Below are 14,624 nucleotides of genomic sequence, written 5' to 3'. Positions count from 1 at the left end.
AGCCGGCCTCTCCGGCAAGGGGTGGAGTCCGCGTCCTCGAAGCGTGTGCCTCACTGCCCCTACGACTCGACTCCCGGACTGGACCCAAAGACCGAGCTGGGCCCACAACACTCTCTCCTTCATCATCCTGGCCGTCTCAATCTTCCTCCCTCAACTCCACATTCAACCTGGACATCCGCTGGTCCAACTCCCTGATCAGGAGGTACTTCTCTCTCTCCTGGCTCCTTTCCCCTCTCTCCTCCAGGCATTTATTAACCATCTTGGCTATCTCGTTCCTCCTCCTCTCCCCTTCCTTACTCCTCCTCCCCTCATCTTCCTCCCTCAACTCGACCCTCAACGCGGTCACCCGGTCGTCCATCGATCTCGTCAGGAGGACCTGTATGCGCTCCAGACGCCCCTCCGACTTCCCGGGTCTCCTCTTCTCCTCCTCCTGCCTCCCCCTCCCCTCATCTTCCACCCACGCCTCCCTCCTCAACCTGGGCATCTGTGGGCCGACGAGGTCCCTCTTCCTCTCCTGGCTCTGCGTCTCTCTGTCCTTCAGGTATTCCTCTACCATCCTGGCTGTCTCGCTCCACCTCATCTCCTTCTCCTGCCTCCTCCTCCTCTCGTCTTCCTCCCTCAACTCCCTCTTCATCATGGCCATCCGGCGGCGCATGTCTCTGGCCACGTTCTGCAGCTGCTCCTCCACCCAGACAGTCTCGCAGGGCTTTGTCATTCCTAAAGGCTATGGGGGTCAGGGGGGCACAGGGACAACCAGTCGGTCACACCGGGGTCACATTCATGCAGTCAATACACTGTAGTACAGTGATCATAAGATATCACAGTGCATTGGCTACTCCTAGCATGGCACAGTACGATTATACATAGTTTAAGTGTTGCAAGATGCAGGGGCGTAGGTTTGATTTGAGCTTTGGTAGGGACACGATAGGTTGTTGTTGTTTCACGTAGTCTGGATTGAATCTGGGTGGTGGCCGAATCAGATTAATTTCTGTCGCCACTGATTGGGCAATGTGACAACGAATGACAAGGTTTATCCACAAAACCTACATCTGTTGAGTCAGACTATAATCTCACCTGTAACCCTGATGCATCTCCTGCCTGCCTCTCCAGGTCCTGCCTTTCTGCTGCTTTGACCAAAAAAATTCCAATGTCCATTTTTGTCTGGTCATAAAAGAGAAATGATTGACAATATCAAACTACTTGCAGACATGAAACACTCTTTTCCGTGTAGCCTACAGCCTATTCTGTGTAGCATATGAAATATGAACATAATTACGCTGGACTTGGACTGAATTGCATAAACAAACCAGACGTCTAGTCTCGTTTGTTTAGCCTGTTATGCAATTCAGTGGGCGAGTGAACCTAGCTAGTCATTGCTCAAACCTAGGAGTTTGCAACGGTTATACCAAAACTGATTCATTACTAGCTAAAGACAACTGTTATGACAACATTACAGCACCTTATCTCTGCCTCAGCAAACGTTTACGAGACCTAACGTTATAGGTAATGCATACAGCTCTGACTAGCTGCACCACCAGCTAGCACTAACATTACAGTTTACAGGCATTTAGTAGGACGCAAACTAAACTATTATCATTGATACAACTCTGTACAGAAAAATAATTGTCGGTCAACATATTGTATTCCCTATTGTTCAATAACTTCAATCTTACTTCTGCTTAATCAAAATTCCCGCTGTTGCCGACAGTCGATGCTCGATGTGCTGTGAGCTGCTGAGCTCGCGAGGCCCTCGCTGGGTCACAGAGGGAGGGAGGGAAAGTAGGCTACTGTATATTGTTGATTGGATAGCTTGCTGAACGCAGCAAGCTATCCAAAATCTTAATTCCCAACCGTTTTGCTTTCGCAAGTTGTGAATGGTAATTAAAAACTACAGTTTTCACTCTGTATTATTTTTGGTAGGGACAATTCGTGTTTCAGTGGCTTTGGTCCATAGCGTCCATACCTAAAACTACGCCTATGGCTGGATGACCAGTGAAGTCAGTCAAGGAGGAACCAGTACCGTCATCAGAGTTTATAAGCTACATGACAAGCGATCAAAGACATCCCTTCTGAGAAACAGTGGCTTGGTATGCTATGGAAGCCCAGAGACAGGATGGTACACAACTACTGTAGGTGTTGACTGTAGAAGCGCGCGTCCTCTGAGGTCAATGGGAAGGATTTTCTGTGCGCGAGTAGCCTCGCGTCACCAGTCTCTCCTAGTGCGCGAGGCAACAGTCATGTGACTGAAAACTTGATTTGGTGCAGCGGGGGAGCAACGCACAACAAACAGAACGCCGGTCTATGGCATGGATGTGGCGACATCGCACGCATCATTTATTACATGACTCTATTGGTACAAACATTTACCCGCCAGCGTGGCGGATAGCCTCCGAAATTTAGTCGCCAAATCTAAATTTTACCCGCCATTGGCGGGTGTTAATTTTCAGCCCTGCTTACATGTAGGTACGGGGTACATACCGGGTACTTACATGTAGGTACGGGGTACTTACCGGGTACGTACATGGCGTGCACAGTAGCATAGGTACTTTTACTTACAGGTAGGTACGGGGTACTTACAGGTAAGTACGGGGTTCTTACAGGTAGGTTTGGAGTACTTGCATGAAAGTACCCGGTAAGTAGGCTACCCCATAACTACCTGTAAGTACCCGGTACCCCTAGACTACCGGTACCCCGCACTTACATGTAAGTACTCGGTATGGGTAAGACACTGGTAAGAGAGTGTAAGACACTGGTATTACACTGGTAAGACACTGTAAGACACAGGCTGTATTATAAAGCGTTACCGACAGAACGAGACAGATGAATCTATTGACATAGCGAGGAAGCACGGGGTGTGTGCATCATATGAACTGTAGTCAGTTTACACCCAGTGTTCCAAAACCTATTGTAAAGCCTTTTATTCTGTCTTTAAACTGCAACATATAATCAAAATCAATAAACAGTGACTCAATGTGTCTCAGAAACTATGTGAATAATAACTCAATGCAGCCCAAAACATTTTTTATTTTATTTATTATTAATAAGAACCACTAGAGGGCGTTTCGTCACTTTACATCTCCCCTTGCTTATGACGTCAGAGTAGACGTTACTGAGGCAGACACTTAAATAGTCAGTGATCCGATTCCACCTCATCAGAGTAGCTAGTGACTTCTGGATTTGACACACGAATTTAGAGAAAACAAGTAAGTCCATAATAGGGATAGACTTTAGAGTTGGAATTTTCTGAAATTATTCTGTATTACTGTCTTTGACAAAAACACCTCCAATTGAAGACAGAATACAGAACATTTCTCTCAGAACTTTGTTTAACCAGGTTAGAAATGATGTTCAGGTTGAGAGCGATACTGGTTGATTACAGGACTAACAGTGATGTGTCTGGGTAATATGAGTTCCTGTGTGAACCTCCTCTTAATTAGTGAATCAATAATAATAATAACAATAATGATAATAATAATTTTATATTGTTTTGCTTGCTGTTTTGTAAAGTGTTATCTAGCTACAGTAGGCCTACTGTGCTGTGTTGTAAAATCCTGTATATCCAAATATAGGCTGTAGTATTGCTGTAATATAAAGTGGTATATTAACCTATTGAAGGAGCATGGTACTGTATTGCCCTGCTATTCATGCAGTAGCCAGTGCACTGTGGCATCTTGTAAAACTGAAGTTACTGTATGTGTAGGAGTACTGTACCATGATAGGAGTAGCCTGTGCACTGTGCATCTTGTAGCCTACCTTTTAGCCATATTATCATCCTACTGCTCAAATGTAGCATGCTCAATCAAGTTAGTAGTCAAGTGGAAATGAAATAAGACCTATTAGGGGACTGGAGAGGGCATGCAGTGTATGCTGTGACAGAAATCATCAGCACTAGCCTACTATCTAGCCAACTATCTAGCCTACTATTTTCCCTGTAGCGTACCAGATAGCTACAGACACTCAAAACTGATCAGCAGACTGGTAGCTTTGACCAGCAACTTTGCTACCTTCTCATCCTGTTCCTTTCTCTCCTCTTTTCTTGCTGCTGCCTTTATGTTTGCAATACATGATGACGGTTCACTCTGCGTGCAGCTTGTTAGTCTCTTGATGCTCAGACGCTTTGCACCTAAACTACCTGTATACAGTAGCTAGGTATGGGCCCACTGTTCTGTGTTGTAAAGTGCTGTATGACTACAGTATGCTTGCTGTAATGTAAATTGGTACATAACCTATTAGGAGCAGTACTGTACTGTGATGTATTGTATTGCTCTGCTATTAATAGCAGTAGCCAGTTCACTGTGACATCTTGCAACACTGAAGCTATGTATAATCGTACTGTGCCATGCTAGGAGTAGCCAATGCACTGTGATATCTTATGATCACTGTACTACAGTGTATTGACTGCATGAATGTGACCCCGGTGTGACTGACTGGTTGTCCCTGTGCCCCCCTGACCCCCATAGCCTTTAGGAATGACAAAGCCCTGCGAGACTGTCTGGGTGGAGGAGCAGCTGCAGAACGTGGCCAGAGACATGGGCCGCCGGATGGCCAAGATGAAGAGGGAGTTGAGGGAGGAAGACGAGCGGAGGAGGAGGCAGGAGAAGGAGATGAGGAGGAGCGAGACAGCCAGGATGGTAGAGGAATACCTGAAGGACAGAGAGACGCAGAGCCAGGAGAGGGAGAGGGACCTCGTCGGCTCACAGATGCCCAGATTGAGGAGGCAGGCGTGGGTGGAAGATGAGGGGAGGGGGAGGCAGGAGGAGGAGAAGAGGAGACCCGGGAAGTCGGAGGAGATGGAGCGCATTCAGGTCCTCCTGACGAGATCGATGGATGACCGGATGACCGCGTTGAGGGTCGAGTTGAGGGAGGAAGATGAGGGGAGGAGGAGTAAGGAAGAGGAGAGGAGTAGGAACGAGATAGCCAAGATGGTTAATAAATGCCTGGAGGAGAGAGGGGAAAGGAGCCAGGAGAGAGAGAAGTACCTCCTGATCAGGGAGTTGGACCAGCGGATGTCCAGGTTGAATGTGGAGTTGAGGGAGGAAGAAAAGGGGAGGAGGATTGAGACGGCCAGGATGATGAAGGAGAGAGAGGTAAAGAGCCAGAAAATGGAGCAGATGCAACTGGAGAACATGATGGCCGTCATGATCAGGGAGTTGGACCAGAGGATGAAAAGGTTGAGGACGGAGTTGAGGGAGGAAGATGAGGGGAGGAGGGGGGAGACAGCCAAGATGTCTGATATTGCTGTTCAGTGTCCCTCTAGGGAGCTGGCGACCAGTGACCAGCGGCCATCTCAGACATCTGGGGGCATCTTTGCTCGCCTGAAAAAGATGTGGAGTGAATTTAAGATGAGACAGCAGGAAAAGAAAGAGAAGAGGAAGGCCAGGCAAGAGGAGGAGAAACAGAAAAAGAAAGAGGAGAAAGATAGAAAGCAGAAAGAAAAGGAACAGAAAGAGATGAAGCCTCTAGAGAAGCACCGGAAGAAAAACGAGAACTTCCTGACCTTCATGAAGTACATGGACATGGTGGACAGCAAAGAGAAAGAGGAGAAGGATAGAAGGGAAATGGAAAAGCAGAAAGAGAAGATGGCTGTAAAGTACCGGGAGGAAACCGAGGACATGAAAAAGTGGAAAGAAGAGGAGGAGATGAAGAAGGCCAGGGGAGAGGAGGAGAAAGAGAAACAGAAAGAGGAGAAAGAGAAAGATGACGAAAAGGGAGAAACAGGAAAAGAAGGGAGAAACAGTAAAATAAGACGCAGGATCTGCTGGTAGAGGAAAAAGAACAACCATTGCAAAGGTTAGAGTATAGCCACATAGTATACATTAGCATCACCTGTGTTTTCTTCACAGTATTTGAAAACACACAAGCAAAATCAGTGACTGACAATATACTGTGGATATGTGAATGTATTTGTAATGACAGTCACTGACCCAGACGTCTGTGTCTTTGTCCTCTTGCAGATTTTTAGATATTTTCAAAAATATCAGAGACCAACACCCTCAGACAGACAGACAGACAGACAGACATCACAACAATTGTGCAATGTTCTATAATACTTACCATAAGGTTTATTTTCAGATGTGGGGGTAAGTGAGAGTCAACCTCAAATTTTCAAACATGCTTAATTTTGGAACCATTGTAGAAAAACATTTAAGGTGTAATTTCCAACAAAATTGGAGATGCACACTCATTTAGTGATACTTTTAAGAATGCCAGAACCAAGGATCAAGGTCACGGTCAAATTACGTAGCATGTACTCTTTATGTTCTGCTTGAGTGCCACCTGGGTTGGAAGAATGTTCTCTAGTTCCAGACTTGTGCGGAGAGCTCTTTCCTGGCATCTTTTATGTCCTTGCTGCTCACTTGTTGGGGTGATATATCAGCACCACACATCTCTGCAGCAGTAACACTGATTCTTCACTGACCTCACTTGGCATAGCGGTTCATTGAAAGCATCATTGACCAATGGGGAGTCTTTCGTCGTTTCCCAGGCAGTCTTCTACTGTCCTCCACCAACCAATACTGAATGCGACAGTGTTGGGTTCATTGTGGCAAGAACCATTGGTATACAGTTAGGTCCATAAATATTTGGACATTGACACAATTTTCATCATATTGGCTCTGTACACTACCACAATGGATTTTAAATGAAACATTAAATATGTGCTTTAAATGCAGAATTTCAACTTTAATTCTGGTATTTACATCCAAATCAGGTGTAGGAATTACAACAAATTTTATATGTACCCAACCTCCCTTTTAAAGGACAAAAGTAGTTGGACAAACTAACAAAATTATGAATCAAATTGCCATGTTTAATATTTGGTTGCAAATCATTTACAGTCAAATCCAGCCTGAAGTCTGGAACCACAGACATCACCAGACGCAGGGTTTCATCCCTGGTGATGCTCTGCCAGGCCTCTACTGCAACTGTCTTCACTTCCTGCTTGTTCTTTGGGCCGTTTCCCTTCAGTTTTGTCCTCAGGAAGTGAAATGCATGCTCAGTTGGATTCAGGTCAGGTGTTTGACTTGGCCATTGCAGAACATTGCACTTCTTTGCCTTGAAAAACTCTTGTCTTGCTTTCGCAGTATGCTTTGGGTCATTGTCAGGGGCATAGATTCACTTTTATTCCCATGGGGTTTTTTTCACCTCAAAGGGGCCCCTAGCCTGTCTGTCAATCAAAAATATGTTTCTAATAATATATTCATTAAAATAGCCTATTGAATTTATCTTAATTTGTACCAGCTGAATCATATAGCTGTGATATACTGGAGCTATATAAACTTATTTCTACATAAGAAGGAGGACCGGGGATAACAAAAGACGTGTTCTTTATTATAAGAGACCAGACTAAACATGACACAGCACTTCCAGGCATCAACTGCAGTTACGTAGTCACCAGTAGGCCTAGTATGTGCTAGAACTCCACAACAAATAGTATAGCCATACTAATGTACTGTAAGACAAATCACTAGGCTCAATAGGCTATACGGTATTTTCACTCAATTCGCTCAGAGGCAACAGGTCATGGTAAAAGCCTAATAGTCCAATGTAGGCTACTCAAAAAATTTGTTTAACACATGAAAATGACAAAAAATATTTAAAAGTAGGCTATTCTTGGAATGTGTAGACTATCTGAACTGTGTTCTTCTTTTCTTCATCCTCGCAAATGTCTCAATTAGGCCTACATTGCTTAAGTCCACCCTCTGTCATTTCTCTCAATAAAACGCAGTGGATATACACCGAGACTGACTAATGCCCCACAATATATTAAAACATAGTAGTCCTAGTAGTTTTGTTACCAAAAAAAATCAAAACAGGATATTTCAATTCCCTACTAACTAATGACCCTGATAGCTCGCCTCAGACAGTGGACTGGACACGATGAATAGCAGCCGACTGGCGTTACCTCAGACAAGCAGCAGACACGTGCCAACAGTTTCGTTATATGTGTATGACTATGACCAAGAGACAGCTTAACTATCAAAAAAGTGAAAATATAGAGATGGAAGATAAAAGAAAATACTGCAGTGCCATTCCTTACACGCTGATGAGCTGGCAAGTTAGCCTACTAGCTAGCGTCCAGGTGAGGCTGAAGAGTGTCCCGTAACACAAGGTGCACAGTTTCATCTAGAGAGGAGAGAAATAATTTGCTTAGTGACACCTTACAAGCTAAGGAGCTGCAGGTGTTGGCTCAACTTGGCCGATGTTAACTCAAGCAGTGGACATACGCCGAGTCTGACTCATGCCCCACAATATTAAAACAGTAGTCCTAGTTCTGTTACCAAAAAAATCAATCAATTCCCTACTAACTAATGAGCCTGATAACCCGCCTCAGACAGTGGACTGGACACGAGAAATAACAGCTGACTGGTGTTACCTCAGACAAACTCGTACTGCGACTGACTGAGGCAGAGAGAATCGTGTGAGGGATTTAGTGCGAAACTGTTCTCTGAAAAAGTCTGGAAAACCTAAACCCAAATTTACTAAAACACAAGCATGTCTGTGATTGGTTGTAAGCTGCGCAGCCTGCGCATGCGTGGTTTCATTTAGTGGAAGCTCCAGACAGAGCGCGTGCAGCAGCAGACTGCCTCGCTGGGGCGACTTTCAAAGTCAGACTGAGACTCGGCTCTCGCTGTACTCGGCTCTCGTGATCTCGCTTGTAAACAGAGGAACTGGTTATGTTAGATCTTTTGTGAACACAATCATCCCCCCCAAATGACCAGAAAAACTCACAAGATCGATTAATGGTCACCTTTATCTAATATAAGTCAACACGAGGCACACAGCAAGTCAGCGTCAACATGCTGTCATAACGTTCGCTCGTGCTACTGTAGCTACCACGTCACTGCAGCCAAGATTGTTTGCTGCAAGCATGGGCATCATAAATAAATGCTAATCAAAACATGGTTTACGACTGTTGTGCGCTAGCTCACTTTACATTGTATGCTGCTTTCATTCATTATATTGCTCTCGTTCAGTTGTAGAAAAGCCATATATTTCTATTGCTAGCCAGCTAACCTATATAACGTCAGTGAGACAGCAGCCTCTCTGTCAGAACATACCGGTAGATGGGGTAACAGTTAGTCTAACGTTAGAGAATGCAATTTACGAAGATGTTTTCACTCATGAGATTAAGCAACGATGCCCTGTTTAGTTGTAGGCTAGCCAGCTATTTCTAGTTAACGTTACAGGCAGTCAGTGTTGATCCAAGACTGCAGCATCAGCCTCAGTTAAGACGAATAACTAGTCTAACAGCCTATGGCACACTTTCCAATCATATAGTATGGATAAATCAAATTAAACAGACGTATACTGAAATTAAAATGTATGTAGAAAATTTTGACTGTAGTGTCTCCCCTTAAAGCACATCTTGTTTAATTTCAAATCCATTGTGGTGGTATAAATGGTTGCCACAATGAACCCAACACAGTGTATTACTCTCCCATTCCTTCATGGTTTCAGGGCCGACTGCTGGCATAAACACTAGTTCATGTTGTAGCTGGTAACCTACAGATTATATATTGATGGACTCATCCCTATAGAGTGCCTAAGTGGAAACAGGAAGATTGGCCAGCCGGTGATTATCTAAAAAGAATGCAGCCACAACCAAACACCTAATTAGCAGGCATATCTCAGAATCAAAATATCCCACACAAGGTTTTGGTTAATGTCAGCTAGCTAATATTAGCTAACTTGCGAGTTAACAGAGATCAGTAAAATTTATGTTTTAGATTGACAAACACATGTTGTGGTCATGGCACAATTAAAACGGGATCAAAAAATTATTTGTCATCCACCGTTCACTACCATCCATATTTTTTCCAATTTAAAGGACAATGCTCGTTTTTGACAACCTGGACCTTATTTACGACATATTATAAGACGTTTGACTCACCGAGATCACTTTGGCGTAGTTCGGAGGCATGTAGAAGAAATTAAAAATCCAGCGCGAGCCAGTATATCCATGTAATGGCGGTGGTCGGGGCACTTAGAATGCAGTTTCTAAAAATCTATTTTCTGCCGCGAAACGGTTGTTTTCATCAATCTGTCTTGATGAATCGCTAGTTGTGCTTACATAGAGCATAGGCCTGTTGTGGTTTTCACATGCCATGATCTTTAGAAACGTCTTTCGAAACGAAATAGCTTCCTCACCAAGGCTCCGAACCGGTTAAAGGAACGGAAACGAAAACCGAAAACGAACGGTATTTTACGAGGAACAGAAACACGAACGAAAACGAAATGGTCTTTAATTGTTCCAGAACAGAAACGTTAATTTGAAATCTTTAAAACCGGTTAATAACGTTATTTTTTCGTTCTTTGTAGTAGGCCTATATAACTTAAAAAATATTTAAAAAAAGAAGAAAGCTGAGCCTTTTATGGCCGAATAGGCTAAATTAAATTTATTAAATTTGTAGCCTACATCAATCAAAAATTGAGGATGTTTCTCAAACTCTGCAAGCTAAGATGCATGGCTATTCTTGATGTTTCCCAACCACTCAGCGGCAGCCAATTTGCACGCGTTGCGCAGGGCTGTCACACACTCTCCTTTGTTTGCCAGTGCAAAACAGTAGTTCAGCCTGTCCTTACAGCTTATTACTTAGCAAAGATATCAATGTGATTTATTTGGTTTAATTGAAGAAGAGTAGGCTAGCCTGTAATGTTTCAGTAGGCTAAAACTAGATTTCACATAAAGACCGCGGATGTCAGAGTGGGCAATAACGTTCAAAGGCAAATTTATTCCAACATTGGTCCACAAAGAATGATGCAAATAATAAAGTGAAAGAAATAATAGCCTACTGTGCAAATATAATGTTTTATATGGACCTGCCTACTGTGCAAATATAATGTTTTATATGGACCTGCGTGTCTGCAATAAAGTTCCTCTATCTTTATAACCAACATTCAGCGGAAGCCAATTTTCACTCGTAGCGCATCTCGCTCCAAGTATGGTTTGGCTATTTAAAACATGGAGTACTTTGTGACAGTTGCTTGGATGTATACTAGTATCTATACTAGGATGCATAAACCAGGATGCATAAACCTATGTTTTGCAAATTTAATGGTCTACCTCCTTCAGAGTTCTACTCGGCAATTAGGCTGTGAAAGCGAGCGCGCCTCTTGGAATCTAGTCATAGCCTATTGTTGCACAGGTTTCCGTCACGTCTTGACTTTCACAAACCAAATGATTAGGCTACATTAATTAATATGAGCACACTTTAGTGACAATGTGCCGTGCAACCCTGATCATTGAATAGCATAAGTTAAATTATTTTAATATTAAAGACCGCGGATGCCAGACGATAGGCTACGTATTAGGTGTATAGGCGCCAAATCCGGAGCTCCCATACAAAAGGAACGCAGCATAAACAATAGGGATTGCGCAGATGAATGAATGAGGTGACTAATTATTTATAAATAACATAAAACATAAAACGAAATAATAAACAAACAATAGGCCTACAGGCGCAGAATAAAATAGCTTGCAGCAACAGTAGCCTACAAGAAAATATTTTAAAAAGGATGATGAGCTATGATGATGATTTAAGATAGACCTGTGCATAGTTTACGGTGTGGATTAAGGGCATACGGGAATAGGACTAATGTTGCGTATTTCTTGTAAAATAATCAACAAGGCTACACTACAGCACACATCACCAAGGCTAATATTGTTGGCAATAAGGCCACCACACACCACAACCCTAGACTTGTTGATTAGGTTATAGCCTACCTTACAAGAAATACTGTAGGCCTATAGAGTCTTAATAGGCTACCCCCGGAACGGTGAACGGAATGTTATTTTTCGTTCTTAACCGGTTCAGGAACGCTATGTTGGTGGCGGAACACGAGAACGGAAACGTTAAATATGCTGGTTCTGCTCGGAGCGAACCGATTGAAAAATAATTTCGTTTTTAAGCCCTGTTCCTCACTTGCTCCAGCACGAATTCGCACAGCGCGCAATCGTTGCTCCAGCACGCTGTGCGCATGCGTGCTGGAGCAAGTGAGGAAGCTATTTCGTGTCTAAAGACGTTTCTAAAGATCATATTACAGAGGCATGTGAAAAACAACACAACAGGACTATGCTCTATGTAAGCACAACTAGCGATTCATCAAGACAGATTGATAAAAACAACTGTTTCGCGGCAGAAAATCGATTTTTAGAAACTGCATTCTAAGTGCCCCGACCACCGCCATTACATGGATATACTGGCTCGCGCTGGATTTTAAATTTCTTCTACATGCCTCCGAACTACACCAAAGTGATCTCGGTGAGTCAAACGTCTTATAATATGTCGTAAATAAGGTCCAGGTTGTCAAAAACGAGCATTGTCCTTTAAGGTCCCATGGTGGTTTTCACTTCCTGCTTCCGCTTAGCACTCTATTAGTGGAGAGCACCCTCTACCTGCATGAAATGTTTGTTTTTTCTTTCAAAGCATATATAAAGTAAATGTTGGTTGCATTCCGAATCGCATATCTCTACCTTTTACTACCAGTACGTACTACAGCTGCCCATTGAAAGTACGTACTTTGCATGCAATACACATGCAATTGGGATATACTACCTTGTCATAACACTGCGTCTTGGAATTTCACCACATCCGTCGCTGTCCATGAAGTGACATTTGTCCACAGCTGGGATTCATCAAAACGCCTCCGGCATGACTCGCACATGTGACATAATTCCCGCTGAGCACAGGATGACAGTGCAGGTGATTGCACTGGACTGTTACTCTCTGCAGGTGCACTGTTGACTGAAGGACTGTTCTCCAGGTCTAGAGGGTGTGCTTGTAAAAAAGTAATTTATCTGGTCTTCAGCAGGTGTCACAGATTTCTCTTGGAGATGTTTCCGTCAGGTGTACTACAACAATCCCCCCGCCTAAGCACTTATTGTATTTTATTGTATTATATTATATTGCACTGTACTTTAGATTGCTATTCTTGCACTTTGCCTTCAGCACTAGATTATGCTCGTAGTCACTTGTTTTAGAGGGAAGATGCACTTGTGAGTTCTGGCAAGTAGTAGTACATTGGCTCTTCCTACGTTAAATGCAATTATTGTTAGTCGCTATGGATAAAAGCGTCTGCTTAAAGACTGTAATGTAGTGTAATGTAAATGTGTCTGCTGAAACTTGTCATATTTCTACTGGCCACCCTGTCTGGATCACTTCACATGGCCATCTGCACTTATCGGCTGTTGCGTGTTCAGCTTCTCTTTTGAGATTAGTAGATGAGCTGATAGTAGATGTACTAGTAAATCGGCTCGTCTAGGCTCGGCTCAGCATGTCTGTGGTGTACAGCCCTTTACCAGGCTTGTAACTGACATGCAGATTGTAGGACTGTAGTCTCATCATTGTCCTCTTGGAGGAGCTTTTTGGAGAGATTTCTTAAACAGTGTTTCAAGGGACTTGTGATCCGTCTTCACTTGTACTGTCTTACAGTAGATGTATTGCTGGAATTTATTACATCCATAAACAATCGCCAACAACTCTTGTTCTATATGAGCGTACCTTTTCTCACAGTGAGAGACCTCGAGCCGTACGCAACTGGCTGTTCATCTTGCAGTATCACTGCTCCCAGGCATTGCGTCCACTGCCAGTGTTACTTATTTGTTAACATCGCAGTACTTTAACACTGGGACACTTCTCACAAGAAGCTTCATAATTTCTAAGCTCTTCTGTTGCTCTGACTCCCAATGCCAATGCGTTTCCTCTTTATGGCTTTGTTAAGACCTTGTGGATCGATGCAGATTCTGAGTTTCTTGGGCTTCACTTCTGTTACCATACTGTTAACCCGGTGCGCTCTGTTTCACAATGACTCCAAGATCCTCCATTCTTTTCAGTTCAGTTTTAATTGTCCTTCAGTGCTACATGTACTGTACTTTCCATGGTGCATGAATAACTGAAGCAATGAGCAAGAGCTGGATATGGTGCAGTCCTGGTACACATTCTCCTCCAATAGGGAACAAACGGTTACCGGTTAGTATTACCATCTCAAAATTAAATTAGCATTAAAACCGTGTTTGACTTATAAACCACGGTAAATACTGTCCACAGTCAACGTGGATTTGTTGTTGTGTTGTTGTGATTTGTTCACAAGTATGGGGGAAGGCAGAGCAGTGGAGATGTTTCAACCTAGACGGCTACGTCTGAAGTTAACTTGCATGTGGGGACTTTAGAAAGGATGGAAAATATCATGGTTTCTCTAACTTGCTAGTAGCTTATGTCAATAATGTAAACTGAAGCTTTCAGTGTAACCTATTTTTGTAAAACACTACACATTCTGCAGCTGTAGGCTAGTCGTGCACATTTAGTTTCACTTTCATTTTTGTATAAAGAAGATCAATGGAGAAAACGTGTATGTGTGTGTGTGTGCATGAGTGATTGAGTAAATGATTGAAAAAGAATAATAATGATAATGATGTCTGTGTATCAGTACCTTTCGAGCATTTTCTGCATATTTTAACAATACCGTGATAATACTGATAACCGTGGTAATTTTGGTCACTATAACCGTGATATGAAATGTTCATACCGTTACATCCCTACTAATAAACAAATCTTGGTATTGGCACAGTAGCTCTACTAATTCCCAGAGCCCTCATGAAGAATATTGGCCTCATAAAACTGAAT

The sequence above is a fragment of the Borostomias antarcticus genome, assembly GCF_949987555.1.
Source record: "Borostomias antarcticus genome assembly, contig: scaffold_65, whole genome shotgun sequence".
NCBI classification, from domain to species: Eukaryota; Metazoa; Chordata; class Actinopteri; order Stomiiformes; family Stomiidae; genus Borostomias; species Borostomias antarcticus.
This window is presented reverse-complemented; position numbering follows the sequence as displayed.